Genomic DNA, 6000 nt, shown 5'->3' with positions numbered 1-6000 from the left:
TTGATTTGGTTTAGGATTGTTTCTGGGGAACGACTCACCACATTTTAAAACAATATTTTTAGCAAGGGATTCAATGGCATTGGTATATTGACACTGCATAGTTGTGATACAAAACAAATATTCATAAACCTGTTTAGCATCTCAGCACATTTGTGCAGTTGGTGCTCATCTGAGAACAAGCCAGGACATGTCTGCCTCTTTGGAAAACACATAATATCTAGGACAGGCAGGGGAGAGATTGAAAGAGTGTGTTTTCATCCTGTGCCAGGCCAGCTCAACATGAGTCAGTGGGTGTTATCTGACGAGATGGGCTGTGAAATACCATTTCACTCAGAACACCAGTACCCCCACCCCACTGTTGTTGTCCACATTCCATAAAAAGTAACATCCCATTTTTCTGATGGTGGTTTTTGATAACTACACAACTGAGTTACTCAAGACTCCTATCTGCCAGAATGCAACCAGAATCAACATGATTTTTGGGTTATTGCCTGACCAATATTAAAGTTCCAGTGCAGTCAAAATGAGATTTCCCTATATTTTATAGACATTGAGTGTACAAAACATTAGGAACACCTGCTCTTTCCATGACACTGTAGACTGGCCAGTTGAATCCAGGTGAAAGCTATGATCAATGGTGAAATCCACTTCAATCAGTGTAGATGAAGGGGGGAGACAGGATAAAGGATTTTTAAGCCTTGAGACAATTGAGACATGAATTGTGTACGTGTGCTATTCAGAGGGTGAATAGGCAAGAAAAAAGATGTAAGTGTCTTTGAACAGGGTATGGTAGTAGGTGCCAAGAACTGGGGAACGCTTTCGACACCTAGAGTCCATACCCCGACGAATTGTGTCTGTTCTGAGGGAAAAAGGGGGTACAGCTCAATATTAGGAAGGTGTTCCTAATGTTTTGTACACTCAGTGTATATGTCCACAGCATGAGGTTGGAATAATACTGTGATATTGTGAAAATGATGAAAATGCCCTTTTAGTGTAAGAGCTGTTTGAAAAGACTGCCTGAAATTTCAGACTATTTTGGTGGGATGGACTTTTGGCCTGCCTGGTGATGAATCAAATCAAATCAAATGTTATTTGTCACATGCGTCGAATATAGCAGGTGAAGACCTTACCGTGAAATGCTTACTTACAAGCCTTTAATCAACAATGCAGTTCAAGAAATAGAGTTAATAACATATTTACACTTATTTTTTTTATTATTATTATTTTTTTACATGTTTCAAGCAATGTTTCAAACAATTAATAGACCAATAAGAAAGAGACCTCTTTCCAAACCTCTTTGCCAATAACAGCTAGTTTTCAGTTTTCCCCTCCCCTCTCAGACCACCGGTTTTATATACTTAAATGGTTCTAGAGAATTTTGTTTGTGCTTCTCTAGAACATGATTGGGAAATAAGGATGTAGATGATTACTCTGACACAATAACCTGAACAGGTGTAACACACACAGAGAGAATAAACGTTCCACCATCTAAACATTGGCTCACAATCAAACATTGAGAATTCTAAATTATTAACATTATTAAAGACACTGGATCATTGTTTAACACCAGAGGTCAAATTTGGGTCAAAGTAAAGTTGTGAGGTGAAAAGTCTGTGTGCTGTAATGTTCTCAGATGGGTAGCACCGTACGGGATGTTTTCATTCTCTCTCTCAGAGGCCGAGGTATGTTATTATAGGCCTTCTGTATCTCATCATGATAACTGTTCCTTCAGCCTTCCAGCACTCAACTCAGTCTCATGCCACAGATAATAAAACATGGTAAAACATTTCAATCAAGTGCCATTCGCAATGCTTCTCAGAGAGTTGCGCTACAAAATTAAGTACAGGAATGATTCAACCCTCACAAAAATGTGTCACACCATGGTCATTCATGCAATGACAGGGAGCACTATTTGACATCCTGAGATGTGTTTTCCAAGCTTCTGAAATGGGCATGGCATTTGAATACCTCCCCAAATACATTTTAGATTTCTTATGTAGTACAGTACAACCACTTATTACAAGCATCCAGACATGAACTGATAGATGCTGTAAATCAAATCTATATCATAAATCCGCCTGTCCAGATATCCATTCTCCTCTGAGCTGTCAGTGACAGTTTGTTGGCAAACTGCCCTCTCTCTGTCGGGGTCAGATGAGAGTCATACTAGTGGAGGTTGATACTGTGTCCTGAAGCTCTGAGTGACACAAGATAAGCCATCACGCTGTGCTCATACAGGAAATTTGATGCAATAAAGTCATATGAGAACTGCATGCAATCAACAGCAGTTAAAGGTCCGTTGTGAAATGGTGGTTTCAATGCTGCAGAGTTGTCATTGTGTAATAATTAGCCCTATAGCTTAATACCAATCACTGTTGATACTTTTGATAATGACATACATGGTTTTATATGGATGGGGTAGAAATGAAGGGATAAATCCTAAATTGCATATAAGTACAATTTTCACTTACATTATGCATGACTAACTGAAAATGAGTTTCATTAGGATTTGCCCCGAAGCCAGGGTTTATAGGAAGGTTGAGGAGTTGTGTTGGTGTGTGTATCAGTGGTGTGACTGATTCACATCTTTTGAAATTCATTATAAATGTGGAATTCATTAGAACTTTGTCACATAAATGATGGATATGTTACTAGGCACTCCATCCACCAGAGCTCTACAACTACCAATAGTGATTAGAAAACATCCCATTCTGGAGTGGTGCCTGAAACAGCATTTTCCACAAAACACCAAATGATGGAATTTCTCGTGTAAGAATGGTGTCGCATCCCTCCAATAGAGTTCCAGACACTAGAATCTATGCCAAGATGCATTGAAGCTGTTCTGGCTCATGGTGGACCAACACCCTATTAAGAAACTATATGTCAGTGTTTCCTTTATTTTTGCAGTTACCTGTATATGTACACAGTATATTATGCAGAAACATAAAACATGTTTCTGTTCCTCTAAAAATTCCTGCCCCGTACAAGTAAGTCTTCCGGGAAGCTTTTGGGCAAGTACCTATACAATATGTTCACAGGAACAACAATGGATAGGACATTAATCATACTGTAAAATTACATTCAGCCACTGGAGAGCAGTAAAGAGTCTAGTTTTTGGTTCTTGGCTACCATAGCTGACAGCCATGGAGCACACACAATGTCAATCATTTTAACATCAGTCTGACTATATGCTCTAGCTTTATGCTGTTAACATTACTCTTTTTTCATCCTAGGTGTAGTGCACCCATATGAACAAGAAGGAAGTGATGGATGGGAATTGTCATTTAAGCTATCCATTGAGTTATAAGACAAGCAGCTACAGTGCCTAAAGCTCTTGAGAAGGAAGTAATGTTAATCTGAATGTGTAAATTACATGCCCACATGCTCTATATATGTAATGTATACCACAACAATGTATTTATACTATGATCCTCCCATTCTATGGAATGCCCACCACCCTTATATGTCATGTCTGCTAAAAAAAATGTTGGTTCTTCAATGATAGATGCAAACAGGTAAGGTTAACTTTGATTCTACACAAATAAAGACCAGCAAAATCTAACTTATCACATGGAATGTGCACAGGCTCCATAATCGGAAAAAAGGCATATGGTTCTCGAACACTTAAAGAGATTGTCATTCTTGCAAGTTTTTAAAAGGAGAAATGTAATATTTAAAAAGGAGCTGGGTTGGAGAGGCATATGCTGCCACATACTGTAGTAACAGCAGAGATGTAGGCATCCTGATAAATAAGAATACACCATTTTCCCCTATATCCCACCACATGGAACAAGAAGGCGGTTTTCTAATGTTGAAGTGTACCTTACATGGTGAAAAAAACACATTTATTTAATTGTATATCCCAACAGGGGCAAATCTGGTGCTTTTAGATAGAATTCAAGCTATAGTAGATCAAATCCAGACAGGAACTATTATTTTAGCAGGTGACCTAAATCATACATGCGATAAGATTGACAGATGCAGTAATAAAAAAAGGCACATTTAGGGAGCATTTTTATCTCTACAAATCATTTATAGAACACCTGGAGATTACTATTCCTTTCTCAAAGTAAGAAAAGCTATTTAAGAATTGACTACATTTTTATTTCCACAAGTGCACTGAACAATTTACTATGTTAAAAAATTATTTCTCTGGGATCATGCTTAATTACACCAATAGAAAATACACTTAGCAACAGAATTAGAAGAATTAACAGTGCGCATCTTCTGGAACCAAAATTCCCCTTAGGGGAATGATAATCTCATACTCGGCAAAAGTAAATCTGATTTAGAAAGAAAAATAAATCAATTCAGTCCTAATTCCGTGTATCAAACTGTTTTTTCAGTTATAATAAAACCAGGAAAATCCCCTGGTGATTATAGACCCATAAGTTTAATAAATTGTGACAATAAAATATTAACAAAGCTTATAATAGAAAGGCAAAAGTCTTACCAGACTTGATACATATCAATCAAACAGGGTTGATAAAAAATATACGCAAATAAATACAAGAATGTTTTTCAGTCTAATACAGTACACACAAAAAAGATATACAGTGCATTCAGAAACTATTCAGACCCCTTGTAACAGCAGCCTTCCTCATCTTCGTCTGAAAAGATACCGTCGAGAATTTTCTCCCATGTCCAGGAGTCCTGTGTGCTAGGCCGCTGCTGCTGCTGTCCCTTACCACGCTGCTTGGTCCGGTTGGTGGGTGGTTCTGTAACGGCAGCCTTCCTCCTCTTCGTCTGAAGAGGAGGTGTAGCAGGGATCGGACCAATACGCAGCATGGTAGGTGTCCATGTTTTAATAATAAACAACTGAACATGAACACAATACAAAATAACAAATGTGGCGAAACAGTCCTATCTGGTGCAATGAACACAAAGACAGAAGACAACCACCCACAAACCCCAACACAAAACAAGCTACCTAAATATTGTTCCCAATCAGAGACAATGACAAACACCTGCCTCTGATTGAGAACCATATTAGGCCAAACAACAAACCCAACATAGAAACACAACATATAGATAACCCACCCAACTCACACCCTGACCACACTAAAACAAAGACAAAACCAAAAGAACTATGGTCAGAACGTGACACCCCTTGACTTTTTCCACATTTTGTTACGTTACAGCCTTATTCTAAAATGTATTAAATTGGGGGGGGGGGGGGGGGGGGTTCGCTCTTCAATCCACAAACAATACCCCATAATGAGAAAGCAAAAACAGGTTTAGACATTTTTGCAAATGTATACATTACCAGTCAAAGGTTTGGACACACCTACTCATTCAAGGGATTTTCTTGATTTTTTACATTGTAGAATAATAGTGAAGACATCAAAACTATGAAATTACACATGTAATAAAAAGTGTTAAACAAATCAAAATATATTTTATATTTCAGATTCTTCAAAAGTAGCCACCCTTTGCCTTGATGACAGCTTTGCACAATCTTGGCATACCAGCTTTACGTGGAATGCTTTTCCAACAGTCTTGAAGGAGTTCCCACATATGCTGAGCACTTGTTGGCTGCTTTTACTTCACTTTGCAGTCCAACTCATCCCAAACCATCTCAATAAGCTTGAGGTCGGGTGATTGTGGAGGCCAGGTCATCTGATGCAGCACTCCATCACTATCCTTCTTTGTCAAATAGCCCTTACACAGCATGGAGTGTGTTGGGTCATTGTCCTGTTGAAAAACAAATGACAGTCCCACTAACTGCAAACCAGATGGGATGGCATATCACTGCAGAATGCTGTGGTAGCCATGCTGGTTAAGTGTGCCTTGAATTTAAAAAAATCACAAACAGTGTCACAGCAAGGTACCCCCACACCATCACACCTCCTCCTCCATGCTTCACGGTTGGAACAACAAATGCGGAGATCATCCGTTCACCTACTCCGCATCTCACAAAGACACGGCGGTTGGAACCAAAATTCTCACATTTGGACTTATCAGACCAAAGGACAGATTTTCTCCAGTCTAATGTCCATT

This window comes from Salvelinus namaycush, chromosome 29, assembly GCF_016432855.1.
Source record: "Salvelinus namaycush isolate Seneca chromosome 29, SaNama_1.0, whole genome shotgun sequence".
NCBI lineage: Eukaryota > Metazoa > Chordata > Actinopteri > Salmoniformes > Salmonidae > Salvelinus > Salvelinus namaycush.
This window is presented reverse-complemented; position numbering follows the sequence as displayed.